Raw genomic sequence first — 26,942 nt, 5'->3', positions numbered from 1 at the left:
TTCAATTTGAACCTTCTTTTACTATCTCATAGAGAAACTAACACATTTTCAGGTTCAAAAAGGTCAACGGAACTTGGAATTCCCAGCCAGTCTCCCATGCTGGTACTTGCCAAGCCTTAAGCTGCATTGCTGCTGCGATCTGACGAGAGCAGGCACATTCAGCTTAGAATGGCCGTTGACAGCAGCTGTTCAATTTGAACCTTCTTTAACTATCTCATAGAGAAACTAACACAATTTTCAGGTTCAAAAAGGTCAACGGAACTTGGGATTCCCAGCCAGTCTCCCATGCTGGTACTTGCCAAGCCTTAAGCTGCATTGCTGCTGCGATCTGACGAGAGCAGGCACATTCAGCTTAGAATGGCCGTTGACAGCAGCTGTTCAATTTGAACCTTCTTTTACTATCTCATAGAGAAACTAACACAATTTTCAGGTTCAAAACGGTCAACGGAACTTGGGATTCCCAGCCAGTCTCCCATGCTGGTACTTGCCAAGCCTTAAGCTGAATTGCTGCTGCGATCTGACGAGAGCAGGCACATTCAGCTTAGAATTGCCGTTGACAGCAGCTGGTCAATTTGAACCTTCTTTTACTATCTCATAGAGAAACTAACACAATTTTCAGGTTCAAAAAGGTCAACAGAACTTGGGATTCCCAGCCAGTCTCCCATGGTGGTACTTGCCAAGCCTTAAGCTGCATCGCTGCTGCGATCTGAAAAGAGCACACACATTCAGCTTAGAATGGCCGTTGACAGCAGTTGTTCAATTTGAACCTTCTTCTACTATCTCATAGAGAAACTAACACAATTTTCAGGTTCAAAAAGGTCACCAGAACTTGGGATTCCCAGCCAGTCTCCCATGCTGGTACTTGCCAAGCCTTAAGCTGCATTGCTGCTGCGATCTGACGAGAGCACGCACATTACGCTTTGAATGGCCGTTGACAGCAGCTTTTCAATATGAACCTTCTTTTACTATCTCATAGAGAAACTAACACAATTTTCAGGTTCAAAAAGGTCAACGGAACTTGGGATTCCCAGGCAGTCTCCCATACTGGTACTTGCCAAGCCTTAAGCTGCATTGCTGCTGCGATCTGACGAGAGCAGGCACATTCAGCTTAGAATGGCCATTGACAGCAGCTGTTCAATTTGAACCTTCTTTTACTATCTCATAGAGAAACTAACACAATTTTCAGGTTCAAAAAGGTCAACGGAACTTGGGATTCCCAGCCAGTCTCCCATGCTGGTACTTGCCAAGCCTTAAGCTGCATTGCTGCTGCGATCTGACGAGAGCAGGCACATTCAGCTTAGAATGGCCGTTGACAGCAGCTGTTCAATTTGAACCTTCTTTTACTATCTCATAGAGAAACTAACACATTTTCAGGTTCAAAAAGGTCAACGGAACTTGGAATTCCCAGCCAGTCTCCCATGCTTGTACTTGCCAAGCCTTAAGCTGCATTGCTGCTGCGATCTGAAAAGAGCACACACATTCAGCTTAGAATGGCCGTTGACAGCAGCTGTTCAATTTGAACCTTCTTTTACTATCTCATAGAGAAACTAACACATTTTCAGGTTCAAAAAGGTCAACGGAACTTGGAATTCCCAGCCAGTCTCCCATGCTGGTACTTGCCAAGCCTTAAGCTGCATTGCTGCTGCGATCTGACGAGAGCAGGCACATTCAGCTTAGAATGGCCGTTGACAGCAGCTGTTCAATTTGAACCTTCTTTAACTATATCATAGAGAAACTAACACAATTTTCAGGTTCAAAAAGGTCAACAGAACTTGGGATTCCCAGCCAGTCTCCCATGCTGGTACTTGCCAAGCCTTAAGCTGCATTGCTGCTGTGATCTGACGAGAGCAGGCTCATTCAGCTTAGAATGGCCGTTGACAGCAGCTGTTCAATTTGAACCTTCTTTTACTATCTCATAGAGAAACTAACACAATTTTCAGGTTCAAAAAGGTCAACGGAACTTGGGATTCCCAGCCAGTCTCCCATGCTGGTACTTGCCAAGCCTTAAGCTGCATTGCTGCTGCGATCTGACGAGAGCAGGCACATTCAGCTTAGAATGGCCGTTGACAGCAGCTGTTCAATTTGAACCTTCTTTTACTATCTCATAGACAAACTAACACATTTTCAGGTTCAAAAAGGTCAACGGAACTTGGAATTCCCAGCCAGTCTCCCATGCTGGTACTTGCCAAGCCTTAAGCTGCATTGCTGCTGCGATCTGACGAGAGCAGGCACATTCAGCTTAGAATGGCCGTTGACAGCAGCTGTTCAATTTGAACCTTCTTTAACTATCTCATAGAGAAACTAACACAATTTTCAGGTTCAAAAAGGTCAACAGAACTTGGGATTCCCAGCCAGTCTCCCATGCTGGTACTTGCCAAGCCTTAAGCTGCATTGCTGCTGTGATCTGACGAGAGCAGGCACATTCAGCTTAATATTGCCGTTGACAGCAGCTATTCAATTTGAACCTTCTTTTACTATCTCATAGAGAAAATAACTCAATTTTCAGATTCAAAAAGGTCAACGGATCTTGGGATTCCTACCCAGTCTCCCATGCTGGTACTTGCCAAGCCTTAAGCTGCATTGCTGCTGCGATCTGACGAGAGCAGGCACATTCAGCTTAGAATGGCCATTGACAGCAGCTGTTCAATTTGAACCTTCTTTTACTATCTCATAGAGAAACTAACACAATTTTCAGGTTCAAAAAGGTCAACGGAACTTGGGATTCCCAGCCAGTCTCCCATGCTGGTACTTGCCAAGCCTTAAGCTGCATTGCTGCTGCGATCTGACGAGAGCAGGCACATTCAGCTTAGAATGGCCGTTGACAGCAGCTGTTCAATTTGAACCTTCTTTTACTATCTCATAGAGAAACTAACACATTTTCAGGTTCAAAAAGGTCAACGGAACTTGGAATTCCCAGCCAGTCTCCCATGCTGGTACTTGCCAAGCCTTAAGTTGCATTGCTGCTGCGATCTGACGAGAGCAGGCAAATTCAGCTTAGAATGGCCGTTGACAGCAGCTGTTCAATTTGAACCTTCTTTTACTATCTCATATAGAAACTAACACAATTTTCAGGTTAAAAAAGGTCAACAGAACTTGGGATTCCCAGCCAGTACTTGCCAAGCCTTAAGCTGCATTGCTGCTGCGATCTGACGAGAGCAGGCACATTCAGCTTAGAATGGCCGTTGACAGCAGCTCTTCAATTTGAACCTTCTTTTGCTATCTCATAGAGAAACTAACACAATTTTCAGGTTCAAAACGGTCAACGGAACTTGGGATTCCCAGCCAGTCTCCCATGCTGGTACTTGCCAAGCCTTAAGCTGTATTGCTGCTGCGATCTGACAAGAGCAGGCACATTCAGCTTAGAATGGCCGTTGACAGCAGCTGTTCAATTTGAACCGTCTTTTACTATCTCATAGAGAAACTAACACAATTTTCAGGTTCAAAATGGTCAACAGAACTTGGGATTCCCAGCCAGTCTCCCATGCTGGTACTTGCCAAGCCTTAAGCTGCATCGCTGCTGCGATCTGAAAAGAGCACACACATTCAGCTTAGAATGGCCGTTGACAGCAGTTGTTCAATTTGAACCTTCTTCTACTATCTCATAGAGAAACTAACACAATTTTCAGGTTCAAAAAGGTCACCAGAACTTGGGATTCCCAGCCAGTCTCCCATGCTGGTATTTGCCAAGCCTTAAGCTGCATCGCTGCTGCGATCTGACAAGAGCACGCACATTCCGCTTAGAATGGCCGTTGACAGCAGCTTTTCAATTTGAACCTTCTTTTACTATCTCATAGAGAAACTAACACAATTTTCAGGTTCAAAAAGGTCAACAGAACTTGGGATTCCCAGCCAGTCTCCCATGCTGGTACTTGCCAAGCCTTAAGCTGCATTGCTGCTGTGATCTGACGAGAGCAGGCTCATTCAGCTTAGAATGGCCGTTGACAGCAGCTGTTCAATTTGAACCTTCTTTTACTATCTCATAGACAAACTAACACATTTTCAGGTTCAAAAAAGTCAACGGAACTTGGAATTCCCAGCCAGTCTCCCATGCTGGTACTTGCCAAGCCTTAAGCTGCATTGCTGCTGCGATCTGACGAGAGCAGGCACATTCAGCTTAGAATTGCCGTTGACAGCAGCTGTTCAATTTGAACCTTCTTTTACTATCTCATAGAGAAACTAACACAATTTTCAGGTTCAAAAAGGTCAACAGAACTTGGGATTCCCAGCCAGTCTCCCATGCTGGTACTTGCCAAGCCTTAAGCTGCATCGCTGCTGCGATCTGAAAAGAGCACACACATTCAGCTTAGAATGGCCGTTTACAGCAGTTGTTCAATTTGAACCTTCTTCTACTATCTCATAGAGAAACTAACACAATTTTCACGTTCAAAAAGGGCACCAGAACTTGGGATTCCCAGCCAGTCTCCCATGCTGGTATTTGCCAAGCCTTAAGCTGCATCGCTGCTGCGATCTGACAAGAGCACGCACATTCCGCTTGGAAAGACCGTTGACAGCAGCTTTTCAATTTGAACCTTCTTTTACTATCTCATAGAGAAACTAACACAATTTTCAGGTTCAAAAAGGTGAACAGAATTTGGGATTCCCAGCCAGTCTCCCATGCTGGTACTTGCCAAGCCTTAAGCTGCATTGCTGCTGCGATCTGACGAGAGCAGGCACATTCAGCTTAGAATAGCCATTGACAGCAGCTGTTCAATTTGAACCTTCTTTTACTATCTCATAGAGAAACTAACACAATTTTCAGGTTCAAAAAGGTCAACGGAACTTGGGATTCCCAGCCAGTCTCCCATGCTGGTACTTGCCAAGCCTTAAGCTGCATTGCTGCTGCGATCTGACGAGAGCAGGCACATTCAGCTTAGAATGGCCGTTGACAGCAGCTGTTCAATTTGAACCTTCTTTTACTATCTCATAGAGAAACTAACACATTTTCAGGTTCAAAAAGGTCAACGGAACTTGGAATTCCCAGCCAGTCTCCCATGCTGGTACTTGCCAAGCCTTAAGCTGCATTGCTGCTGCGATCTGACGAGAGCAGGCACATTCAGCTTAGAATGGCCGTTGACAGGAGCTGTTCAATTTGAACCTTCTTTTACTATCTCATAGAGAAACTAACACATTTTCAGGTTCAAAAAGGTCAACGGAACTTGGAATTCCCAGCCAGTCTCCCATGCTGGTACTTGCGAAGCCTTAAGCTGCATTGCTGCTGCGATCTGACGAGAGCAGGCACATTCAGCTTAGAATGGCCATTGACAGCAGCTGTTCAATTTGAACCTTCTTTAACTATCTCATAGAGAAACTAACACAATTTTCAGGTTCAAAAAGGTCAACAGAACTTGGGATTCCCAGCCAGTCTCCCATGCTGGTACTTGCCAAGCCTTAAGCTGCATTGCTGCTGTGATCTGACGAGAGCAGGCTCATTCAGCTTAGAATGGCCATTGACAGCAGCTGTTCAATTTGAACCTTCTTTTGCTATCTCATAGAGAAACTAACACAATTTTCAGGTTCAAAACGGTCAACGGAACTTGGGATTCCCAGCCAGTCTCCCATGCTGGTACTTGCCAAGCCTTAAGCTGCATTGCTGCTGCGATCTGAGGAGAGCAGGCACATTCAGCTTAGAATTGCCGTCGACAGCAGCTGTTCAATTTGAACCTTCTTTTACTATCTCATAGAGAAACTAACACAATTTTCAGGTTCAAAAAGGTCAACAGAACTTGGGATTCCCAGCCAGTCTCCCATGCTGGTACTTGCCAAGCCTTAAGCTGCATCGCTGCTGCGATCTGAAAAGAGCACAAACATTCAGCTTAGAATGGCCGTTGACAGCAGTTGTTCAATTTGAACCTTCTTCTACTATCTCATAGAGAAACTAACACAATTTTCAGGTTCAAAAAGGTCAACAGAACTTGGGATTCCCAGCCAGTCTCCCATGCTGGAACTTGCCAAGCCTTAAGCTGCATCGCTGCTGCGATCTGACAAGAGCACGCACATTCAGCTTAGAATGGCCGTTGACAGCAGCTGTTCAATTAGAACCTTCTTTTACTATCTCATAGAGAAACTAACATAATTTTCAGGTTAAAAATGGTCAACAGAACTTGGGATTCCCAGCCAGTCTCCCATGCTGGTACTTGCCAAGCCTTAAGCTGCATCGCTGCTGCGATCTGAAGAGAGCAGGCACATTCAGCTTAGAATGGCCATTGACAGCAGCTGTTCAATTTGAACCTTCTTTTACTATCTCATAGAGAAACTAACACAATTTTCAGGTTCAAAAAGGTCAACGGAACTTGGGATTCCCAGCCAGTCTCCCATGCTGGTACTTGCCAAGCCTTAAGCTGCATCGCTGCTGCGATTTGACGAGAGCAGGCACATTCAGCTTAGAATGGCCGTTTACAGCAGCTGTTCAATTTGAACCTTCTTTTACTATCTCATAGAGAAACTAACACAATTTTCAGGTTCAAAAAGGTCAACGGAACTTGGGATTCCCAGCCAGTCTCCCATGCTGGTACTTGCCAAGCCTTAAGCTGCATTGCTGCTGCGATCTGACGAGAGCAGGCACATTCAGCTTAGAATGGCTGTTGACAGGAGCTGTTCAATTTGAACCTTCTTTTACTATCTCATAGAGAAACTAACACATTTTCAGGTTCAAAAAGGTCAACGGAACTTGGAATTCCCAGCCAGTCTCCCATGCTGGTACTTGCCAAGCCTTAAGCTGCATTGCTGCTGCGATCTGACAAGAGCAGGCACATTCAGCTTAGAATGGCCATTGACAGCAGCTGTTCAATTTGAACCTTCTTTAACTATCTCATAGAGAAACTAACACAATTTTCAGGTTCAAAAAGGTCAACAGAACTTGGGATTCCCAGCCAGTCTCCCATGCTGGTACTTGCCAAGCCTTAAGCTGCATTGCTGCTGTGACCTGACGAGAGCAGGCTCATTCAGCTTAGAATGGCCGTTGACAGCAGCTGTTCAATTTGAACCTTCTTTTACTATCTCATAGAGAAACTAACACAATTTTCAGGTTCAAAAAGGTCAACGGAACTTGGGATTCCCAGCCAGTCTCCCATGCTGGTACTTGCCAAGCCTTAAGCTGCATTGCTGCTGCGATCTGACGAGAGCAGGCACATTCAGCTTAGAATGGCCGTTGACAGCAGCTGTTCAATTTGAACCTTCTTTTACTATCTCATAGAGAAACTAACACATTTTCAGGTTCAAAAAGGTCAACGGAACTTGGAATTCCCAGCCAGTCTCCCATGCTGGTACTTGCCAAGCCTTAAGTTGCATTGCTGCTGCAATCTGACGAGAGCAGGCAAATTCAGCTTAGAATGGCCGTTGACAGCAGCTGTTCAATTTGAACCTTCTTTTACTATCTCATATAGAAACTAACACAATTTTCAGGTTCAAAAAGGTCAACAGAACTTGGGATTCCCAGCCAGTCTCCCATGCTGGTACTTGCCAAGCCTTAAGCTGCATCGCTGCTGCGATCTGAAAAGAGCACACGCATTCAGCTTAGAATGGCCGTTGACAGCAGTTGTTCAATTTGAACCTTCTTCTACTATCTCATAGAGAAACTAACACAATTTTCAGGTTCAAAAAGGTCACCAGAACTTGGGATTCCCAGCCAGTCTCCCATGCTGGTACTTGCCAAGCCTTAAGCTGCATCGCTGCTGCGATCTGACAAGAGCACGCACATTCAGCTTTGAATGGCCGTTGACAGCAGCTTTTCAATTTGAACCTTCTTTTACTATCTCATAGAGAAACTAACACAATTTTCAGGTTCAAAAAGGTCAACGGAACTTGGGATTCCCAGCCAGTCTCCCATGCTGGTACTTGCCAAGCCTTAAGCTGCATTGCTGCTGCGATCTGACGAGAGCAGGCACATTCAGCTTAGAATGGCAATTGACAGCAGCTGTTTAATTTGAACCTTCTTTTACTATCTCATAGAGAAACTAACACAATTTTCAGGTTCAAAAAGGTCAACAGAACTTGGGATTCCCAGCCAGTCTCCCATGCTGGTACTTGCCAAGCCTTAAGCTGCATCGCTGCTGCGATCTGACAAGAGCACACACATTAAGCTTAGAATGGCCGTTGACAGCAGTTGTTCAATTTGAACCTTCTTCTACTATCTCATAGAGAAACTAACACAATTTTCAGGTTCAAAAAAGTCACCAGAACTTGGGATTCCCAGCCAGTCTCCCATGCTGGTACTTGCCAAGCCTTAAGCTGCATCGCTGCTGCAATCTGACAAGAGCACGCACATTCAGCTTAGAATGGCCGTTGACAGCAGCTGTTCAATTTGAACCTTCTTTTACTATCTCATAGAGAAACTAACACAATTTTCAGGTTCAAAAAGGTCAACGGAACTTGGGATTACCAGCCAGTCTCCCATGCTGGTACTTGCCAAGCCTTAAGCTGCATTGCTGCTGCGATCTGACAAGAGCAGGCACATTCAGCTTAGAATGGCCGTTGACAGCAGCATTTCAAATTGAACCTTCTTTTACTATCTCATAGAGAAACTCAAACAATTTTCAAGTTCAAAAAGGTCAACAGAACTTGGGATTCCCAGCCAGTCTCCCATGCTGGAACTTGCCAAGCCTTAAGCTGCATCGCTGCTGCGATCTGCCAAGAGCACGCACATTCAGCTTAGAATGGCCGTTGACAGCAGCTGTTCAATTTGAACCTTCTTTTACTATCTCATAGAGAAACTAACACAATTTTCAGGTTCAAAAAGGTCAACAGAACTTGGGATTCCCAGCCAGTTTCCCATGCTGGTACTTGCCAAGCCTTAAGCTGCATTGCTGCTGCGATCTGACGAGAGCAGGCACATTCAGCTTAGAATGGCCGTTGACAGAAGCTGTTCAATTTGAACCTTCTTTTGCTATCTCATAGAGAAACTAACACAATTTTCAGGTTCAAAAAGGTCAACGGAACTTGGGATTCCCAGCCAGTCTCCCATGCTGGTACTTGCCAAGCCTTAAGCTGCATTGCTGCTGCGATCTGACGAGAGCAGGCACATTCAGCTTAGAATGGCCATTGACAGCAGTTGTTCAATTTGAACCTTCTTCTACTATCTCATATAGAAACTAACACAATTTTCAGGTTCAAAAAGTTCACCAGAACTTAGGATTCCAAGCCAGTCTCCCATGCTGGTACTTGCCAAGCCTTAAGCTGCATCGCTGCTGCGATCTCACAAGAGCACGCACATTCAGCTTAGAATGGCCGTTGACAGCAGCTGTTCAATTTGAACCTTCTTTTACTATCTCATAGAGAAACTAACACAATTTTCAGGTTCAAAAAGGTCAACGGAACTTGGGATTCCCAACCAGTCTCCCATGCTGGAACTTGCAAAGCCTTAAGCTGCATTGCTGCTGCGATCTGACGAGAGCAGGCACATTCAGCTTAGAATGGCCGTTGACAGCAGCATTTCAAATTGAACCTTCTTTTACTATCTCATAGAGAAACTAAAACAATTTTCAAGTTCAAAAAGGTCAACAGAACTTGGGATTCCCAGCCAGTCTCCCATGCTGGAACTTGCCAAGCCTTAAGCTGCATCGCTGCTGCGATCTGACAAGAGCACGCACATTCAGCTTAGAATGGCCGTTGACAGCAGCTGTTCAATTTGAACCTTCTTTTACTATCTCATAGAGAAACTAACATAATTTTCAGGTTAAAAATGGTCAACAGAACTTGAGATTCCCAGCCAGTCTCCCATGCTGGTACTTGCCAAGCCTTAAGCTGCATCGCTGCTGCGATCTGACAAGAGCACGCACATTCAGCTTAGAATGGCCGTTGACAGCAGCTGTTCAATTTGAACCTTCTTTTACTATCTCATAGAGAAACTAACACAATTTTCAGGTAAAAAATGGTCAACAGAACTTGGGATTCCCAGCCAGTCTCCCATGCTGGTACTTGCCAAGCCTTAAGCTGCATCGCTGCTGCGATCTGACAAGAGCACGCACATTCAGCTTAGAATGGCCGTTTACAGCAGCTGTTCAATTTGAACCTTCTTTTACTATCTCATAGAGAAACTAACACAATTTTCAGGTTCAAAAAGGTCAACAGAACTTGGGATTCCCAGCCAGTCTCCCATGCTGGTACTTGCCAAGCCTTAAGCTGCATTGCTGCTGCGATCTGACAAGAGCACGCACATTCAGCTTAAAATTGCCGTTGACAGCAGCTTTTCAATTTGAACCTTCTTTTACTATCTCATACAGAAACTAACACAATTTTCAGGTTCAAAAAGGTCAACGGAACTTGGGATTCCCAGCCAGTCTCCCATGCTGGTACTTGCCAAGCCTTAAGCTGCATTGCTGCTGCGCTCTGACGAGAGCAGGCACATTCAGCTTAGAATGGCCATTGACAGCAGCTGTTCAATTTGAACCTTCTTTTACTATCTCATAGAGAAACTAACACAATTTTCAGGTTCAAAAAGGTCAACAGAACTTGGGATTCCCAGCCAGTCTCCCATGCTGGTACTTGCCAAGCCTTAAGCTGCATCGCTGCTGCGATCTGACAAGTGCACAAACATTCAGCTTAGAATGGCCGTTGACAGCAGTTGTTCAATTTGAACCTTCTTCTACTATCTCATAGAGAAACTAACACAATTTTCAGGTTCAAAAAAGTCACCAGAACTTGGGATTCCCAGCCAGTCTCCCATGCTGGTACTTGCCAAGCCTTAAGCTGCATCGCTGCTGCGATCTGACAAAAGCACGCACATTCAGCTTAGAATGGCCGTTAACAGCAGCTGTTCAATTTGAACCTTCTTTTACTATCTCATAGAGAAACTAACACAATTTTCAGGTTCAAAAAGGTCAACGGAACTTGGGATTCCCAGCCAGTCTCCCATGCTGGTACTTGCCAAGCCTTAAGCTGCATTGCTGCTGCGATCTGACAAGAGCAGGCACATTCAGCTTAGAATGGCCGTTGACAGCAGCATTTCAAATTGAACCTTCTTTTACTATCTCATAGAGAAACTAAAACAATTTTCAAGTTCAAAAAGGTCAACAGAACTTGGGATTCCCAGCCAGTCTACCATGCTGGAACTTGCCAAGCCGTAAGCTGCATCGCTGCTGCGATCTGACAAGAGCACGCACATTCAGCTTAGAATGGCCGTTGACAGCAGCTGCTCAATTTGAACCTTCTTTTACTATCTCATAGAGAAACTAACACAATTTTCAGGTTCAAAAAGGTCAACGGAACTTGGGATTCCCAGCCAGTCTCCCATGCTGGTACTTGCCAAGCCTTAAGCTGCATTGCTGCTGCGATCTGACGAGAGCAGGCACATTCAGCTTAGAATGGCCATTGACAGCAGCTGTTCAATTTGAACCTTCTTTTACTATCTCATAGAGAAACTAACACAATTTTCAGGTTCAAAAAGGTCAACGGAACTTGGGATTCTCAGCCAGTCTCCCATGCTGGTACTTGCCAAGCCTTAAGCTGCATTGCTGCTGCGATCTGACAAGAGCAGGCACATTCAGCTTAGAATGGCCGTTGACAGCAGCATTTCAAATTGAACCTTCTTTTACTATCTCATAGAGAAACTAAAACAATTTTCAAGTTTAAAAAGTTCAACAGAACTTGGGATTCCCAGCCAGTCTCCCATGCTGGAACTTGCCAAGCCGTAAGCTGCATCGCTGCTGCGATCTGACAAGAGCACGCACATTCAGCTTAGAATGGCCGTTGACAGCAGCTGCTCAATTTGAACCTTCTTTTACTATCTCATAGAGAAACTAACACAATTTTCAGGTTCATAAAGGTCAACGGAACTTGGGATTCCCAGCCAGTCTCCCATGCTGGTACTTGCCAAGCCTTAAGCTGCATTGCTGCTGCGATCTGACGAGAGCAGGCACATTCAGCTTAGAATGGCCATTGACAGCAGCTGTTCAATTTGAACCTTCTTTTACTATCTCATAGAGAAACTAACACAATTTTCAGGTTCAAAAAGGTCAACAGAACTTGGGATTCCCAGCCAGTCTCCCATGCTGGTACTTGCCAAGACTTAAGCTGCATCGCTGCTGCGATCTGACAAGAGCACACACATTCAGCTTAGAATGGCCGTTGACAGCAGTTGTTCAATTTGAACCTTCTTCTACTATCTCATAGAGAAACTAACACAATTTTCAGGCACAAAAAAGTCACCAGAACTTAGGATTCCCAGCCAGTCTCCCATGCTGGTACTTGCCAAGCCTTAAGCTGCATCGCTGCTGCAATCTGACAAGAGCACGCACATTCAGCTTAGAATGGCCATTGACAGCAGCTGTTCAATTTGAACCTTCTTTTACTATCTCATAGAGAAACTAACACAATTTTCAGGTTCAAAAAGGTCAACGGAACTTGGGATTCCCAGCCAGTCTCCCATGCTGGTACTTGCCAAGCCTTAAGCTGCATTGCTGCTGCGGTCTGACAAGAGCAGGCACATTCAGCTTAGAATGGCCGTTGACAGCAGCATTTCAAATTCAACCTTCTTTTACTATCTCATAGAGAAACTAAAACAATTTTCAAGTTCAAAAAGGTCAACAGAACTTGGGATTCCCAGCCAGTCTCCCATGCTGGAACTTGCCAAGCCTTAAGCTGCATCGCTGCTGCGATCTGACAAGAGCACGCACATTCAGCTTAGAATGGCCGTTGACAACAGCAGTTCAATTTGAACCTTCTTTTACTATCTCATAGAGAAACTAACACAATTTTCAGGTTCAAAAAGGTCAACGGAACTTGGGATTCCCAGCCAGTCTCCCATGCTGGTACTTGCCAAGCCTTAAGCTGCATTGCTGCTGCGATCTGACGAGAGCAGGCACATTCAGCTTAGAATGGCCGTTGACGGCAGCTGTTCAATTTGAACCTTCTTTTGCTATCTCATAGAGAAACTAACACAATTTTCAGGTTAAAAAAGGTCAACGGAACTTGGGATTCCCAGCCAGTCTCCCATGCTGGTACTTGCCAAGCCTTAAGCTGCATTGCTGCTGCGATCTGACGAGAGCAGGCACATTCAGCTTAGAATGGCCATTGACAGCAGTTGTTCAATTTGAACCTTCTTCTACTATCTCATATAGAAACTAACACAATTTTCAGGTTCAAAAAGTTCACCAGAACTTGGGATTCCAAGCCAGTCTCCCATGCTGGTACTTGCCAAGCCTTAAGCTGCATCGCTGCTGCGATCTGACAAGAGCACGCACATTCAGCTTAGAATGGCCGTTGACAGCAGCTGTTCAATTTGAACCTTCTTTTACTATCTCATAGAGAAACTAACACAATTTTCAGGTTCAAAAAGGGCAACGGAACTTGGGATTCCCATGCTGGTACTTGCCAAGCCTTAAGCTGCATTGCTGCTGCGATCTGGCCAGAGCAGGCACATTCAGCTTAGAATGGCCATTGACAGCAGCTGTTCAATTTGAACCTTCTTTTGCTATCTCATAGAGAAACTAACACAATTTTCAGGTTCAAAAAGGTCACCAGAACTTGGGATTCCCAGCCAGTCTCCCATGCTGGTACTTGCCAAGCCTTAAGCTGCATTGCTGCTGCGATCTGGAGAGAGCAGGCACATTCAGCTTAGAATGGCCATTGACAGCAGCTGTTCAATTTGAACCTTCTTTTGCTATCTCATAGAGAAACTAACACAATTTTCAGGTTCAAAAAGGTCACCAGAACTTGGGATTCCCAGCCAGTCTCCCATGCTGGTACTTGCCAAGACCTAAGCTGCATCGCTGCTGCGATCTGACAAGAGCACACACATTCAGCTTAGAATGGCCGTTGACAGCAGTTGTTCAATTTGAACCTTCTTCTACTATCTCATAGAGAAACTAACACAATTTTCAGGTTCAAAAAAGTCACCAGAACTTGGGATTCCAAGCCAGTCTCCCATGCTGGTACTTGCCAAGCCTTAAGCTGCATTGCTGCTGCAATCTGACAAGAGCAGGCACATTCAGCTTAGAATGGCCGTTGACACCAGCTGTTCAATTTGAACCTTCTTTTGCTATCTCATAGAGAAACTAACACAATTTTCAGGTTCAAAAAGGTCACCAGAACTTGGGATTCCCAGCCAGTCTCCCATGCTGGTACTTGCCAAGACCTAAGCTGCATCGCTGCTGCGATCTGACAAGAGCACACACATTCAGCTTAGAATGGCCGTTGACAGCAGTTGTTCAATTTGAACCTTCTTCTACTATCTCATAGAGAAACTAACACAATTTTCAGGTTCAAAAAAGTCACCAGAACTTGGGATTCCCAGCCAGTCTCCCATGCTGGTACTTGCCAAGCCTTAATCTGCATCGCTGCTGCAATCTGACAAGAGCACGCACATTCAGCTTAGAATGGCCGTTGACAGCAGCTGTTCAATTTGAACCTTCTTTTACTATCTCATAGAGAAACTAACACAATTTTCAGGTTCAAAAAGGTCAACGGAACTTGGGATTCCCAGCCAGTCTCCCATGCTGGTACTTGCCAAGCCTTAAGCTGCATTGCTGCTGCGATCTGACGAGAGCAGGCACATTCAGCTTAGAATTGCCGTTGACAGCAGCTGTTCAATTTGAACCTTCTTTTACTATCTCATAGAGAAACTAACACATTTTCAGGTTCAAAAAGGTCAACGGAACTTGGGATTCCCAGCCAGTCTCCCATGCTGGTACTTGCCAAGCCTTAAGCTGCATCGCTGCTACGATCTGAAAAGAGCACACACATTCAGCTTAGAATGGCCGTTGACAGCAGTTGTTCAATTTGAACCTTCTTCTACTATCTCATAGAGAAACTAACACAATTTTCAGGTTCAAAAAGGTCACCAGAACTTGGGATTCCAAGCCAGTCTTCCATGCTGGTACTTGCCAAGCCTTAAGCTGCATCGCTGCTGCGATCTGACAAGAGCACGCACATTCAGCTTAGAATGGCCGTTGACAGCAGCTGTTCAATTTGAACCTTCTTTTACTATCTCATAGAGAAACTAACACAATTTTCAGGTTCAAAAAGGGCAACGGAACTTGGGATTCCCATGCTGGTACTTGCCAAGCCTTAAGCTGCATTGCTGCTGCGATCTGGCGAGAGCAGGCACATTCAGCTTAGAATGGCCATTGACAGCAGCTGTTCAATTTGAACCTTCTTTTACTATCTCATAGAGAAACTAACACAATTTTCAGGTTCAAAAAGGTCAACAGAACTTGGGATTCCCAGCCAGTCTCCCATGCTGGTACTTGCCAAGCCTTAAGCTGCATCGCTGCTGCGATCTGACAAGAGCACAAACATTCAGATTAGAATGGCCGTTGACAGCAGTTGTTCAATTTGAACCTTCTTCTACTATCTCATAGAGAAACTAACACAATTTTCAGGTTCAAAAAAGTCACCAGAACTTGGGATTCCCAGCCAGTCTCCCATGCTGGTACTTGCCAAGCCTTAAGCTGCATCGCTGCTGCGATCTGACAAGAGCACGCACATTCAGCTTAGAATGGCCGTTGACAGCAGCTGTTCAATTTGAACCTTCTTTTACTATCTCATAGAGAAACTAAAACAATTTTCAAGTTCAAAAAGGTCAACAGAACTTGGGATTCCCAGCCAGTCTCCCATGCTGGAACTTGCCAAGCCTTAAGCTGCATCGCTGCTGCGATCTGACAAGAGCACGCACATTCAGCTTAGAATGGCCGTTGACAGCAGCTGTTCAATTTGAACCTTCTTTTACTATCTCATAGAGAAACTAACACAATTTTCAGGTTCAAAAAGGTCAACAGCACTTGGGATTCCCAGCCAGTCTCCCATGCTGGTACTTGCCAAGCCTTAAGCTGCATTGCTGCTGCGATCTGACGAGAGCAGGCACATTCAGCTTAGAATGGCCGTTGACGGCAGCTGTTCAATTTGAACCTTCTTTTGCTATCTCATAGAGAAACTAACACAATTTTCAGGTTAAAAAAGGTCAACGGAACTTGGGATTCCCAGCCAGTCTCCCATGCTGGTACTTGCCAAGCCTTAAGCTGCATTGCTGCTGCGATCTGACGAGAGCAGGCACATTCAGCTTAGAATGGCCATTGACAGCAGTTGTTCAATTTGAACCTTCTTCTACTATCTCATATAGAAACTAACACAATTTTCAGGTTCAAAAAGGTCACCAGAACTTGGGATTCCAAGCCAGTCTCCCATGCTGGTACTTGCCAAGCCTTAAGCTGCATCGCTGCTGCGATCTGACAAGAGCACGCACATTCAGCTTAGAATGGCCGTTGACAGCAGCTGTTCAATTTGAACCTTCTTTTACTATCTCATAGAGAAAATAACACAATTTTCAGGTTCAAAAAGGGCAACGGAACTTGGGATTCCCATGCTGGTACTTGCCAAGCCTTAAGCTGCATTGCTGCTGCGATCTGGCGAGAGCAGGCACATTCAGCTTAGAATGGCCATTGACAGCAATTGTTCAATTTGAACCTTCTTCTACTATTTTATATAGAAACTAACACAATTTTCAGGTTCAAAAAGGTCACCAGAACTTGGGATTCCCAGCCAGTCTCCCATGCTGGTACTTGCCAAGACCTAAGCTGCATCGCTGCTGCGATCTGACAAGAGCACACATATTCAGCTTAGAATGGCCGTTGACAGCAGTTGTTCAATTTGAACCTTCTTCTACTATCTCATAGAGAAACTAACACAATTTTCAGGTTCAAAAAAGTCACCAGAACTTGGGATTCCCAGCCAGTCTCCCATGCTGGTACTTGCCAAGCCTTAAGCTGCATCGCTGCTGCAATCTGACAAGAGCACGCACATTCAGCTTAGAATGGCCGTTGACAGCAGCTGTTCAATTTGAACCTTCTTTTACTATCTCATAGAGAAACTAACACAATTTTCAGGTTCAAAAAGGTCAACGGAACTTGGGATTCCCAGCCAGTCTCCCATGCTGGTACTTGCCAAGCCTTAAGCTGCATTGCTGCTGCGATCTGACGAGAGCAGGCACATTCAGCTTAGAATTGCCGTTGATAGCAGCTGTTCAATTTGAACCTTCTTTTACTATCTCATAGAGAAACTAACACATTTTCAGGTTCAAAAAGGTCAACGGAACTTGGGATTCCCAGCCAGTCTCCCATGCTGGTACTTGCCAAGCCTTAAGCTGCATCGCTGCTACGATCTGAAAAGAGCACACACATTCAGCTTAGAATGGCCGTTGACAGCAGTTGTTCAATTTGAACCTTCTTCTACTATCTCATAGAGAAACTAACACAATTTTCAGGTTCAAAAAGGTCACCAGAACTTGGGATTCCAAGCCAGTCTCCCATGCTGGTACTTGCCAAGCCTTAAGCTGCATCGCTGCTGCGATCTGACAAGAGCACGCACATTCAGCTTAGAATGGCCGTTGACAGCAGCTGTTCAATTTGAACCTTCTTTTACTATCTCATAGAGAAACTAACACAATTTTCAGGTTCAAAAAGGGCAACGGAACTTGGGATTCCCATGCTGGTACTTGCCAAGCCTTAAGCTGCATTGCTGCTGCGATCTGGCGAGAGCAGGCACATTCAGCTTAGAATGGCCATTGACAGCAGCTGTTCAATTTGAACCTTCTTTTACTATCTCATAGAGAAACTAACACAATTTTCAGGTTCAAAAAGGTCAACAGAACTTGGGATTCCCAGCCAGTCTCCCATGCTGGTACTTGCCAAGCCTTAAGCTGCATCGCTGCTGCGATCTGACAAGAGCACAAACATTCAGCTTAGAATGGCCGTTGACAGCAGTTGTTCAATTTGAACCTTCTTCTACTATCTCATAGAGAAACTAACACAATTTTCAGGTTCAAAAAAGTCACCAGAACTTGGGATTCCCAGCCAGTCTCCCATGCTGGTACTTGCCAAGCCTTAAGCTGCATCGCTGCTGCGATCTGACAAGAGCACGCACATTCAGCTTAGAATGGCCGTTGACAGCAGCTGTTCAATTTGAACCTTCTTTTACTATCTCATAGAGAAACTAAAACAATTTTCAAGTTCAAAAAGGTCAACAGAACTTGGGATTCCCAGCCAGTCTCCCATGCTGGAACTTGCCAAGCCTTAAGCTGCATCGCTGCTGCGATCTGACAAGAGCACGCACATTCAGCTTAGAATGGCCGTTGACAGCAGCTGTTCAATTTGAACCTTCTTTTACTATCTCATAGAGAAACTAACACAATTTTCAGGTTCAAAAAGGTCAACAACACTTGGGATTCCCAGCCAGTCTCCCATGCTGGTACTTGCCAAGCCTTAAGCTGCATTGCTGCTGCGATCTGACGAGAGCAGGCACATTCAGCTTAGAATGGCCGTTGACGGCAGCTGTTCAATTTGAACCTTCTTTTGCTATCTCATAGAGAAACTAACACAATTTTCAGGTTAAAAAAGGTCAACGAAACTTGGGATTCCCAGCCAGTCTCCCATGCTGGTACTTGCCAAGCCTTAAGCTGCATTGCTGCTGCGATCTGACGAGAGCAGGCACATTCAGCTTAGAATGGCCATTGACAGCAGTTGTTCAATTTGAACCTTCTTCTACTATCTCATATAGAAACTAACACAATTTTCAGGTTCAAAAAGGTCACCAGAACTTGGGATTCCAAGCCAGTCTCCCATGCTGGTACTTGCCAAGCCTTAAGCTGCATCGCTGCTGCGATCTGACAAGAGCACGCACATTCAGCTTAGAATGGCCGTTGACAGCAGCTGTTCAATTTGAACCTTCTTTTACTATCTCATAGAGAAAATAACACAATTTTCAGGTTCAAAAAGGGCAACGGAACTTGGGATTCCCATGCTGGTACTTGCCAAGCCTTAAGCTGCATTGCTGCTGCGATCTGGCGAGAGCAGGCACATTCAGCTTAGAATGGCCATTGACAGCAATTGTTCAATTTGAACCTTCTTCTACTATTTTATATAGAAACTAACACAATTTTCAGGTTCAAAAAGGTCACCAGAACTTGGGATTCCAAGCCAGTCTCCCATGCTGGTACTTGCCAAGCCTTAAGCTGCATTGCTGCTGCGATTTGACGAGAGCAGGCACATTCAGCTTAGAATGGCCGTTGACAGCAGCTGTTCAATTTGAACCTTCTTTTACTATCTCATAGAGAAACTAACACAATTTTCAGGTTCAAAAAGGTCAACGGAACTTGGGATTCCCAGCCAGTCTCCCATGCTGGTACTTGCCAAGCCTTAAGCTGCATTGCTGCTGCGATCTGACAAGAGCAGGCACATTCAGCTTAGAATGGCCGTTGACAGCAGCATTTCAAATTGAACCTTCTTTTACTATCTCATAGAGAAACTAAAACAATTTTCAAGTTCAAAAAGGTCAACAGAACTTGGGATTCCCAGCCAGTCTCCCATGCTGGAACTTGCCAAGCCTTAAGCTGCATCGCTGCTGCGATCTGACAAGAGCACGCACATTCAGCTTAGAATGGCCGTTGACAGCAGCTGTTCAATTTGAACCTTCTTTTACTATCTCATAGAGAAACTAACACAATTTTCAGGTTCAAAAAGGTCAACAGAACTTGGGATTCCCAGCCAGTCTCCCATGCTGGTACTTGCCAAGCCTTAAGCTGCATTGCTGCTGCGATCTGACGAGAGCAGGCACATTCAGCTTAGAATGGCCATCAACAGCAGTTGTTCAATTTGAACCTTCTTCTACTATCTCATATAGAAACTAACACAATTTTCAGGTTCAAAAAGGTCACCAGAACTTGGGATTCCAAGCCAGTCTCCCATGCTGGTACTTGCCAAGCCTTAAGCTGCATCGCTGCTGCGATCTGACAAGAGCACGCACATTCAGCTTAGAATGGCCGTTGACAGCAGCTGTTCAATTTGAACCTTCTTTTACTATCTCATAGAGAAACTAACACAATTTTCAGGTTCAAAAAGGGCAACGGAACTTGGGATTCCCAGCCAGTCTCCCATGCTGGTACTTGCCAAGCCTTAAGCTGCATTGCTGCTGCGATCTGGCGAGAGCAGGCACATTCAGCTTAGAATGGCCATTGACAGCAGTTGTTCAATTTGAACCTTCTTCTACTATCTTATATAGAAACTAACACAATTTTCAGGTTCAAAAAGGTCACCAGAACTTGGGATTCCAAGCCAGTCTCCCATGCTGGTACTTGCCAAGCCTTAAGCTGCATTGCTGCTGCAATCTGACAAGAGCAGGCACATTCAGCTTAGAATGGCCGTTGACAGCAGCTGTTCAATTTGAACCTTCTTTTGCTATCTCATAGAGAAACTAACACAATTTTCAGGTCCAAAAAGGTCACCAGAATTTGGGATTCCAAGCCAGTCTCCCATGCTGGTACTTGCCAAGCCTTAAGCTGCATCGCTGCTGCGATCTGACAAGAGCACGCACATTCAGCTTAGAATGGCCGTTGACAGCAGCTGTTCAATTTGAACCTTCTTTTACTATCTCATAGAGAAACTAACACATTTTCAGGTTCAAAAAGGTCACCAGAACTTGGGATTCCCAGCCAGTCTCCCATGCTGGTACTTGCCAAGCCTTAAGCTGCATTGCTGCTGCGATCTGACGAGAGCAGGCACATTCAGCTTAGAATGGCCGTTGACAGCAGCTGTTCAATTTGAACCTTCTTTTACTATCTCATAGAGAAACTAACACAATTTTCAGGTTCAAAAAGGTCAACAGTTCTTGGGATTCCCAGCCAGTCTCCCATGCTGGTACTTGCCAAGCCTTAAGCTGCATTGCTGCTGCGATCTGACGAGAGCAGGCACATTCAGCTTAGAATGGCCGTTGACAGCAGCTGTTCAATTTGAACCTTCTTTTACTATCTCATAGAGAAACTAACACATTTTCTGGTTCAAAAAGGTCAACGGAACTTGGAATTCCCAGCCAGTCTCCCATGCTGGTACTTGCCAAGCCTTAAGCTGCATTGCTGCTGCAATCTGACAAGAGCAGGCACATTCAGCTTAGAATGGCCGTTGACAGCAGCTTTTCAATTTGAACCTTCTTTTACTATCTCATAGAGAAACTAACACAATTTTCAGGTTCAAAAAGGTCAACGGAACTTGGGATTCCCAGCCAGTCTCCCATGCTGGTTCTTGCCAAGCCTTAAGCTGCATTGCTGCTGCGATCTGACGAGAGCAGGCACATTCAGCTTAGAATGGCCATTGACAGCAGCTGTTCAATTTGAACCTTCTTTTACTATCTCATAGAGAAACTAACACAAATTTCAGGTTCAAAAAGGTCAACAGAACTTGGGATTCCCAGCCAGTCTCCCATGCTGGTACTTGCCAAGCCTTAAGCTGCATCGCTGCTGCGATCTGACAAGAGCACACACATTCAGCTTAGCATGGCCGTTGACAGCAGTTGTTCAATTTGAACCTTCTTCTACTATCTCATAGAGAAACTAACACAATTTTCAGGTTCAAAAAAGTCACAAAAACTTGGGATTCCCAGCCAGTCTCCCATGCTGGTACTTGCCAAGCCTTAAGCTGCATCGCTGCTGCGATCTGAAAAGAGCTCACACATTCAGCTTAGAATGGCCGTTGACAGCAGTTGTTCAATTTGAACCTTCTTTTACTATCTCATAGAGAAACTAACACAATTTTCAAGTTCAAAAAGGTCAACAGAACTTGGGATTCCAAGCAAGTCTCCCATGCTGGTACTTGCCAAGCCTTAAGCTGCATCGCTGCTGCGATATGACAAGAGCACGCACATTCAGCTTAGAATGGCCGTTGACAGCAGATGTTCAATTTGAACCTTCTTTTACTATCTCATAGAGAAACTAACACAATTTTCAGTTTCAAAAAGGTCAACAGAACTTGGAATTCCCAGCCAGTCTCCCATGCTGGTACTTGCCAAGCCTTAAGCTGCATTGCTGCTGCGATCTGACGAGAGCAGGCACATTCAGCTTAGAATGGCCGTTGACAGCAGCTGTTCAATTTGAACCTTCTTTTGCTATCTCATAGAGAAACTAACACAATTTTCAGGTTAAAAAAGGTCAACGGAACTTGGGATTCCCAGCCAGTCTCCCATGCTGGTACTTGCCAAGCCTTAATCTGCATTGCTGCTGCGATCTGACGAGAGGAGGCACATTCAGCTTAGAATGGCCGTTGACAGCAGCATTTCAAATTGAACCTTCTTTTACTATCTCATAGAGAAACTAAAACAATTTTCAAGTTCAAAAAGGTCAACCGAACTTGGGATTCCAAGCCAGTCTCCCATGCTGGCACTTGCCAAGCCTTAAGCTGCATCGCTGCTGCGATCTGACAAGAGCACGCACATTCAGCTTAGAATGGCCGTTGACAGCAGCTGTTCAATTTGAACCTTCTTTTACTATCTCATAGAGAAACTAACACAATTTTCAGGTTCAAAAACGTCAACAGAACTTGTGATTCCCAGCCAGTCTCCCATGCTGGTACTTGCCAAGCCTTAAGCTGCATTGCTGCTGCGATCTGACGAGAGCAGGCACATTCAGCTTAGAATGGCCGTTGACAGCAGCTGTTCAATTTGAACCTTCTTTTGCTATCTCATATAGAAACTAACACAATTTTCAGGTTCAAAAAGGTCACCAGAACTTGGGATTCCAAGCCAGTCTCCCATGCTGGTACTTGCCAAGCCTTAAGCTGCATCGCTGCTGCGATCTGACAAGAGCACGCACATTCAGCTTAGAATGGCCGTTGACAGCAGCTGTTCAATTTGAACCTTCTTTTACTATCTCATAGAGAAACTAACACAATTTTCAGGTTCAAAAGGGTCAACGGAACTTGGGATTCCCAGCCAGTCTCCCATGCTGGTACTTGCCAAGCCTTAAGCTGCATTGCTGCTGCAATCTGACAAGAGCAGGCACATTCAGCTTAGAATGGCCGTTGACAGCAGCTGTTCAATTTGAACCTTCTTTTGCTATCTCATAGAGAAACTAACACAATTTTCAGGTCCAAAAAGGTCACCAGAATTTGGGATTCCAAGCCAGTCTCCCATGCTGGTACTTGCCAAGCCTTAAGCTGCATCGCTGCTGCGATCTGACAAGAGCACGCACATTCAGCTTAGAATGGCCGTTGACAGCAGCTGTTCAATTTGAACCTTCTTTTACTATCTCATAGAGAAACTAACACATTTTCAGGTTCAAAAAGGTCACCAGAACTTGGGATTCCCAGCCAGTCTCCCATGCTGGTACTTGCCAAGCCTTAAGCTGCATTGCTGCTGCGATCTGACGAGAGCAGGCACATTCAGCTTAGAATGGCCGTTGACAGCAGCTGTTCAATTTGAACCTTCTTTTACTATCTCATAGAGAAACTAACACAATTTTCAGGTTCAAAAAGGTCAACAGAACTTGGGATTCCCAGCCAGTCTCCCATGCTGGTACTTGCCAAGCCTTAAGCTGCATTGCTGCTGCGATCTGACGAGAGCAGGCACATTCAGCTTAGAATGGCCGTTGACAGCAGCTGTTCAATTTGAACCTTCTTTTACTATCTCATAGAGAAACTAACACATTTTCTGGTTCAAAAAGGTCAACGGAACTTGGAATTCCCAGCCAGTCTCCCATGCTGGTACTTGCCAAGCCTTAAGCTGCATTGCTGCTGCAATCTGACAAGAGCAGGCACATTCAGCTTAGAATGGCCGTTGACAGCAGCTTTTCAATTTGAACCTTCTTTTACTATCTCATAGAGAAACTAACACAATTTTCAGGTTCAAAAAGGTCAACGGAACTTGGGATTCCCAGCCAGTCTCCCATGCTGGTTCTTGCCAAGCCTTAAGCTGCATTGCTGCTGCGATCTGACGAGAGCAGGCACATTCAGCTTAGAATGGCCATTGACAGCAGCTGTTCAATTTGAACCTTCTTTTACTATCTCATAGAGAAACTAACACAAATTTCAGGTTCAAAAAGGTCAACAGAACTTGGGATTCCCAGCCAGTCTCCCATGCTGGTACTTGCCAAGCCTTAAGCTGCATCGCTGCTGCGATCTGACAAGAGCACACACATTCAGCTTAGCATGGCCGTTGACAGCAGTTGTTCAATTTGAACCTTCTTCTACTATCTCATAGAGAAACTAACACAATTTTCAGGTTCAAAAAAGTCACAAAAACTTGGGATTCCCAGCCAGTCTCCCATGCTGGTACTTGCCAAGCCTTAAGCTGCATCGCTGCTGCGATCTGAAAAGAGCTCACACATTCAGCTTAGAATGGCCGTTGACAGCAGTTGTTCAATTTGAACCTTCTTTTACTATCTCATAGAGAAACTAACACAATTTTCAAGTTCAAAAAGGTCAACAGAACTTGGGATTCCAAGCAAGTCTCCCATGCTGGTACTTGCCAAGCCTTAAGCTGCATCGCTGCTGCGATATGACAAGAGCACGCACATTCAGCTTAGAATGGCCGTTGACAGCAGATGTTCAATTTGAACCTTCTTTTACTATCTCATAGAGAAACTAACACAATTTTCAGTTTCAAAAAGGTCAACAGAACTTGGAATTCCCAGCCAGTCTCCCATGCTGGTACTTGCCAAGCCTTAAGCTGCATTGCTGCTGCGATCTGACGAGAGCAGGCACATTCAGCTTAGAATGGCCGTTGACAGCAGCTGTTCAATTTGAACCTTCTTTTGCTATCTCATAGAGAAACTAACACAATTTTCAGGTTAAAAAAGGTCAACGGAACTTGGGATTCCCAGCCAGTCTCCCATGCTGGTACTTGCCAAGCCTTAATCTGCATTGCTGCTGCGATCTGACGAGAGGAGGCACATTCAGCTTAGAATGGCCGTTGACAGCAGCATTTCAAATTGAACCTTCTTTTACTATCTCATAGAGAAACTAAAACAATTTTCAAGTTCAAAAAGGTCAACCGAACTTGGGATTCCAAGCCAGTCTCCCATGCTGGCACTTGCCAAGCCTTAAGCTGCATCGCTGCTGCGATCTGACAAGAGCACGCACATTCAGCTTAGAATGGCCGTTGACAGCAGCTGTTCAATTTGAACCTTCTTTTACTATCTCATAGAGAAACTAACACAATTTTCAGGTTCAAAAACGTCAACAGAACTTGTGATTCCCAGCCAGTCTCCCATGCTGGTACTTGCCAAGCCTTAAGCTGCATTGCTGCTGCGATCTGACGAGAGCAGGCACATTCAGCTTAGAATGGCCGTTGACAGCAGCTGTTCAATTTGAACCTTCTTTTGCTATCTCATATAGAAACTAACACAATTTTCAGGTTCAAAAAGGTCACCAGAACTTGGGATTCCAAGCCAGTCTCCCATGCTGGTACTTGCCAAGCCTTAAGCTGCATCGCTGCTGCGATCTGACAAGAGCACGCACATTCAGCTTAGAATGGCCGTTGACAGCAGCTGTTCAATTTGAACCTTCTTTTACTATCTCATAGAGAAACTAACACAATTTTCAGGTTCAAAAGGGTCAACGGAACTTGGGATTCCCAGCCAGTCTCCCATGCTGGTACTTGCCAAGCCTTAAGCTGCATTGCTGCTGCGATCTGACGAGAGCAGGCACATTCAGCTTAGAATGGCCATTGAAAACAGTTGTTCAATTTGAACCTTCTTCTACTATCTCATATAGAAACTAACACAATTTTCAGGTTCAAAAAGGTAAACGGAATTTGGGATTCCCAGCCAGTCTCCCATGCTGGTACTTGCCAAGCCTTAAGCTGCATCGTTGCTGCGATCTGACAAGAGCACACACATTCAGCTTAGAATGGCCGTTGACAGCAGCTGTTCAATTTGAACCTTCTTTTACTATCTCATAGAGAAACTAACACAATTTTCAGGTTCAAAAAGGTCAACAGAACTTGGGATTCCCAGCCAGTCTCCCATGCTGGTACTTGCCAAGCCTTAAGCTGCATTGCTGCTGCGATCTGACGAGAGCAGGCACATTCAGCTTAGAATGGCCGTTGACAGCAGCTGTTCAATTTGAACCTTCTTTTGCTATCTCATAGAGAAACGAACACAATTTTCAGGTTAAAAAAGGTCAACGGAACTTGGGATTCCCAGCCAGTCTCCCATGCTGGTACTTGCCAAGCCTTAAGCTGCATTGCTGCTGCGATCTGACGAGAGCAGGCACATTCAGCTTAGAATGGCCATTGACAGCAGTTGTTCAATTTGAACCTTCTTCTACTATCTCATATAGAAACTAACACAATTTTCAGGTTCAAAAAGGTCACCAGAACTTGGGATTCCAAGCCAGTCTCCCATGCTGGTACTTGCCAAGCCTTAAGCTGCATCGCTGCTGCGATCTGACAAGAGCACGCACATTCAGCTTAGAATGGCCGTTGACAGCAGCTGTTCAATTTGAACCTTCTTTTACTATCTCATAGAGAAACTAACACAATTTTCAGGTTCAAAAAGGGCAACGGAACTTGGGATTCCCAGCCAGTCTCCCATGCTGGTACTTGCCAAGCCTTAAGCTGCATTGCTGCTGCGATCGGGCGAGAGCAGGCACATTCAGCTTAGAATGGCCATTGACAGCAGTTGTTCAATTTGAACCTTCTTCTACTATCTTATATAGAAACTAACACAATTTTCAGGTTCAAAAAGGTCACCAGAACTTGGGATTCCAAGCCAGTCTCCCATGCTGGTACTTGCCAAGCCTTACGCTGCATTGCTGCTGCAATCTGACAAGAGCAGGCACATTCAGCTTAGAATGGCCATTGACAGCAGCTGTTCAATTTGAACCTTCTTTTGCTATCTCATAGAGAAACTAACACAATTTTCAGGTTCAAAAAGGTCACCAGAACTTGGGATTCCAAGCCAGTCTCCCATGCTGGTACTTGCCAAACCTTAAGCTGCATCGCTGCTGCGATCTGACAAGAGCACACACATTCAGCTTAGAATGGCCGTTGACAGCAGCTGTTCAATTTGAACCTTCTTTTACTATCTCATAGAGAAACTAACACATTTTCAGGTTCAAAAAGGTCAACAGAACTTGGGATTCCCAGCCAGTCTCCCATGCTGGTACTTGCCAAGCCTTAAGCTGCATTGCTGCTGCAATCTGACGAGAGCAGGCACATTCAGCTTAGAATGGCCGTTGACAGCAGCTGTTCAA

General features: G+C 44.9%; 63 pseudogenes; all 63 read right to left on the bottom strand.

Moving 5' to 3' along the window:
- Nucleotides 1-61: 61 nt before the first annotated feature.
- Nucleotides 62-180, bottom strand: LOC140083617 (5S ribosomal RNA; annotated as a pseudogene).
- A 70-nt stretch (nucleotides 181-250) lies between these two features.
- LOC140094159 (5S ribosomal RNA) lies at nucleotides 251-369 on the bottom strand (annotated as a pseudogene).
- Nucleotides 370-439: 70 nt separating this feature from the next.
- LOC140092267 (5S ribosomal RNA) lies at nucleotides 440-558 on the bottom strand (annotated as a pseudogene).
- A 448-nt stretch (nucleotides 559-1,006) lies between these two features.
- LOC140101847 (5S ribosomal RNA) lies at nucleotides 1,007-1,125 on the bottom strand (annotated as a pseudogene).
- A 70-nt stretch (nucleotides 1,126-1,195) lies between these two features.
- On the bottom strand, nucleotides 1,196-1,314 carry LOC140094147 (5S ribosomal RNA; annotated as a pseudogene).
- A 257-nt stretch (nucleotides 1,315-1,571) lies between these two features.
- LOC140083606 (5S ribosomal RNA) lies at nucleotides 1,572-1,690 on the bottom strand (annotated as a pseudogene).
- Nucleotides 1,691-1,760: 70 nt separating this feature from the next.
- LOC140095208 (5S ribosomal RNA) lies at nucleotides 1,761-1,879 on the bottom strand (annotated as a pseudogene).
- Nucleotides 1,880-1,949: 70 nt separating this feature from the next.
- Nucleotides 1,950-2,068, bottom strand: LOC140094135 (5S ribosomal RNA; annotated as a pseudogene).
- Nucleotides 2,069-2,137: 69 nt separating this feature from the next.
- LOC140083593 (5S ribosomal RNA) lies at nucleotides 2,138-2,256 on the bottom strand (annotated as a pseudogene).
- A 70-nt stretch (nucleotides 2,257-2,326) lies between these two features.
- On the bottom strand, nucleotides 2,327-2,445 carry LOC140095685 (5S ribosomal RNA; annotated as a pseudogene).
- A 70-nt stretch (nucleotides 2,446-2,515) lies between these two features.
- Nucleotides 2,516-2,634, bottom strand: LOC140096609 (5S ribosomal RNA; annotated as a pseudogene).
- Nucleotides 2,635-2,704: 70 nt separating this feature from the next.
- On the bottom strand, nucleotides 2,705-2,823 carry LOC140094123 (5S ribosomal RNA; annotated as a pseudogene).
- Nucleotides 2,824-2,892: 69 nt separating this feature from the next.
- On the bottom strand, nucleotides 2,893-3,011 carry LOC140093543 (5S ribosomal RNA; annotated as a pseudogene).
- Nucleotides 3,012-3,257: 246 nt separating this feature from the next.
- On the bottom strand, nucleotides 3,258-3,376 carry LOC140092884 (5S ribosomal RNA; annotated as a pseudogene).
- A 448-nt stretch (nucleotides 3,377-3,824) lies between these two features.
- Nucleotides 3,825-3,943, bottom strand: LOC140095207 (5S ribosomal RNA; annotated as a pseudogene).
- A 69-nt stretch (nucleotides 3,944-4,012) lies between these two features.
- Nucleotides 4,013-4,131, bottom strand: LOC140084044 (5S ribosomal RNA; annotated as a pseudogene).
- Nucleotides 4,132-4,768: 637 nt separating this feature from the next.
- On the bottom strand, nucleotides 4,769-4,887 carry LOC140094110 (5S ribosomal RNA; annotated as a pseudogene).
- Nucleotides 4,888-4,956: 69 nt separating this feature from the next.
- LOC140083581 (5S ribosomal RNA) lies at nucleotides 4,957-5,075 on the bottom strand (annotated as a pseudogene).
- Nucleotides 5,076-5,144: 69 nt separating this feature from the next.
- LOC140096425 (5S ribosomal RNA) lies at nucleotides 5,145-5,263 on the bottom strand (annotated as a pseudogene).
- A 70-nt stretch (nucleotides 5,264-5,333) lies between these two features.
- On the bottom strand, nucleotides 5,334-5,452 carry LOC140097580 (5S ribosomal RNA; annotated as a pseudogene).
- Nucleotides 5,453-5,522: 70 nt separating this feature from the next.
- LOC140093800 (5S ribosomal RNA) lies at nucleotides 5,523-5,641 on the bottom strand (annotated as a pseudogene).
- A 448-nt stretch (nucleotides 5,642-6,089) lies between these two features.
- Nucleotides 6,090-6,208, bottom strand: LOC140086728 (5S ribosomal RNA; annotated as a pseudogene).
- Nucleotides 6,209-6,278: 70 nt separating this feature from the next.
- On the bottom strand, nucleotides 6,279-6,397 carry LOC140097443 (5S ribosomal RNA; annotated as a pseudogene).
- Nucleotides 6,398-6,467: 70 nt separating this feature from the next.
- LOC140090040 (5S ribosomal RNA) lies at nucleotides 6,468-6,586 on the bottom strand (annotated as a pseudogene).
- Nucleotides 6,587-6,655: 69 nt separating this feature from the next.
- Nucleotides 6,656-6,774, bottom strand: LOC140091654 (5S ribosomal RNA; annotated as a pseudogene).
- A 259-nt stretch (nucleotides 6,775-7,033) lies between these two features.
- On the bottom strand, nucleotides 7,034-7,152 carry LOC140094098 (5S ribosomal RNA; annotated as a pseudogene).
- Nucleotides 7,153-7,221: 69 nt separating this feature from the next.
- On the bottom strand, nucleotides 7,222-7,340 carry LOC140098766 (5S ribosomal RNA; annotated as a pseudogene).
- Nucleotides 7,341-7,788: 448 nt separating this feature from the next.
- Nucleotides 7,789-7,907, bottom strand: LOC140095328 (5S ribosomal RNA; annotated as a pseudogene).
- An 826-nt stretch (nucleotides 7,908-8,733) lies between these two features.
- On the bottom strand, nucleotides 8,734-8,852 carry LOC140084869 (5S ribosomal RNA; annotated as a pseudogene).
- A 70-nt stretch (nucleotides 8,853-8,922) lies between these two features.
- LOC140082815 (5S ribosomal RNA) lies at nucleotides 8,923-9,041 on the bottom strand (annotated as a pseudogene).
- A 1,204-nt stretch (nucleotides 9,042-10,245) lies between these two features.
- On the bottom strand, nucleotides 10,246-10,364 carry LOC140086365 (5S ribosomal RNA; annotated as a pseudogene).
- A 448-nt stretch (nucleotides 10,365-10,812) lies between these two features.
- Nucleotides 10,813-10,931, bottom strand: LOC140088973 (5S ribosomal RNA; annotated as a pseudogene).
- Nucleotides 10,932-11,190: 259 nt separating this feature from the next.
- On the bottom strand, nucleotides 11,191-11,309 carry LOC140082814 (5S ribosomal RNA; annotated as a pseudogene).
- Nucleotides 11,310-11,379: 70 nt separating this feature from the next.
- On the bottom strand, nucleotides 11,380-11,498 carry LOC140095735 (5S ribosomal RNA; annotated as a pseudogene).
- Nucleotides 11,499-11,757: 259 nt separating this feature from the next.
- On the bottom strand, nucleotides 11,758-11,876 carry LOC140082813 (5S ribosomal RNA; annotated as a pseudogene).
- Nucleotides 11,877-12,324: 448 nt separating this feature from the next.
- On the bottom strand, nucleotides 12,325-12,443 carry LOC140092112 (5S ribosomal RNA; annotated as a pseudogene).
- Nucleotides 12,444-12,702: 259 nt separating this feature from the next.
- Nucleotides 12,703-12,821, bottom strand: LOC140094086 (5S ribosomal RNA; annotated as a pseudogene).
- A 70-nt stretch (nucleotides 12,822-12,891) lies between these two features.
- LOC140082812 (5S ribosomal RNA) lies at nucleotides 12,892-13,010 on the bottom strand (annotated as a pseudogene).
- A 1,381-nt stretch (nucleotides 13,011-14,391) lies between these two features.
- Nucleotides 14,392-14,510, bottom strand: LOC140083948 (5S ribosomal RNA; annotated as a pseudogene).
- Nucleotides 14,511-15,701: 1,191 nt separating this feature from the next.
- Nucleotides 15,702-15,820, bottom strand: LOC140101680 (5S ribosomal RNA; annotated as a pseudogene).
- Nucleotides 15,821-15,890: 70 nt separating this feature from the next.
- LOC140082811 (5S ribosomal RNA) lies at nucleotides 15,891-16,009 on the bottom strand (annotated as a pseudogene).
- Nucleotides 16,010-16,823: 814 nt separating this feature from the next.
- LOC140091666 (5S ribosomal RNA) lies at nucleotides 16,824-16,942 on the bottom strand (annotated as a pseudogene).
- A 1,191-nt stretch (nucleotides 16,943-18,133) lies between these two features.
- LOC140082555 (5S ribosomal RNA) lies at nucleotides 18,134-18,252 on the bottom strand (annotated as a pseudogene).
- Nucleotides 18,253-18,322: 70 nt separating this feature from the next.
- On the bottom strand, nucleotides 18,323-18,441 carry LOC140087440 (5S ribosomal RNA; annotated as a pseudogene).
- Nucleotides 18,442-19,066: 625 nt separating this feature from the next.
- On the bottom strand, nucleotides 19,067-19,185 carry LOC140088972 (5S ribosomal RNA; annotated as a pseudogene).
- Nucleotides 19,186-19,444: 259 nt separating this feature from the next.
- Nucleotides 19,445-19,563, bottom strand: LOC140092232 (5S ribosomal RNA; annotated as a pseudogene).
- A 259-nt stretch (nucleotides 19,564-19,822) lies between these two features.
- LOC140096975 (5S ribosomal RNA) lies at nucleotides 19,823-19,941 on the bottom strand (annotated as a pseudogene).
- A 447-nt stretch (nucleotides 19,942-20,388) lies between these two features.
- On the bottom strand, nucleotides 20,389-20,507 carry LOC140092822 (5S ribosomal RNA; annotated as a pseudogene).
- Nucleotides 20,508-20,577: 70 nt separating this feature from the next.
- Nucleotides 20,578-20,696, bottom strand: LOC140082968 (5S ribosomal RNA; annotated as a pseudogene).
- Nucleotides 20,697-20,765: 69 nt separating this feature from the next.
- On the bottom strand, nucleotides 20,766-20,884 carry LOC140095526 (5S ribosomal RNA; annotated as a pseudogene).
- A 70-nt stretch (nucleotides 20,885-20,954) lies between these two features.
- LOC140097867 (5S ribosomal RNA) lies at nucleotides 20,955-21,073 on the bottom strand (annotated as a pseudogene).
- Nucleotides 21,074-21,710: 637 nt separating this feature from the next.
- Nucleotides 21,711-21,829, bottom strand: LOC140078414 (5S ribosomal RNA; annotated as a pseudogene).
- Nucleotides 21,830-22,655: 826 nt separating this feature from the next.
- Nucleotides 22,656-22,774, bottom strand: LOC140096337 (5S ribosomal RNA; annotated as a pseudogene).
- A 258-nt stretch (nucleotides 22,775-23,032) lies between these two features.
- Nucleotides 23,033-23,151, bottom strand: LOC140092821 (5S ribosomal RNA; annotated as a pseudogene).
- Nucleotides 23,152-23,221: 70 nt separating this feature from the next.
- Nucleotides 23,222-23,340, bottom strand: LOC140079443 (5S ribosomal RNA; annotated as a pseudogene).
- A 69-nt stretch (nucleotides 23,341-23,409) lies between these two features.
- LOC140095525 (5S ribosomal RNA) lies at nucleotides 23,410-23,528 on the bottom strand (annotated as a pseudogene).
- Nucleotides 23,529-23,598: 70 nt separating this feature from the next.
- Nucleotides 23,599-23,717, bottom strand: LOC140097866 (5S ribosomal RNA; annotated as a pseudogene).
- Nucleotides 23,718-24,354: 637 nt separating this feature from the next.
- On the bottom strand, nucleotides 24,355-24,473 carry LOC140078413 (5S ribosomal RNA; annotated as a pseudogene).
- An 826-nt stretch (nucleotides 24,474-25,299) lies between these two features.
- LOC140089203 (5S ribosomal RNA) lies at nucleotides 25,300-25,418 on the bottom strand (annotated as a pseudogene).
- A 259-nt stretch (nucleotides 25,419-25,677) lies between these two features.
- LOC140079441 (5S ribosomal RNA) lies at nucleotides 25,678-25,796 on the bottom strand (annotated as a pseudogene).
- Nucleotides 25,797-25,866: 70 nt separating this feature from the next.
- LOC140082810 (5S ribosomal RNA) lies at nucleotides 25,867-25,985 on the bottom strand (annotated as a pseudogene).
- A 259-nt stretch (nucleotides 25,986-26,244) lies between these two features.
- Nucleotides 26,245-26,363, bottom strand: LOC140096203 (5S ribosomal RNA; annotated as a pseudogene).
- A 447-nt stretch (nucleotides 26,364-26,810) lies between these two features.
- On the bottom strand, nucleotides 26,811-26,929 carry LOC140089617 (5S ribosomal RNA; annotated as a pseudogene).
- Between the last annotated feature and the right edge of the window lie 13 nt (nucleotides 26,930-26,942).

This window comes from Engystomops pustulosus, chromosome 9 (assembly GCF_040894005.1).
Source record: "Engystomops pustulosus chromosome 9, aEngPut4.maternal, whole genome shotgun sequence".
Classification (NCBI taxonomy): domain Eukaryota; kingdom Metazoa; phylum Chordata; class Amphibia; order Anura; family Leptodactylidae; genus Engystomops; species Engystomops pustulosus.
The sequence above is the reverse complement of the archived record's forward strand: the minus strand, read 5'-3'. Positions and strand labels throughout refer to the sequence as shown.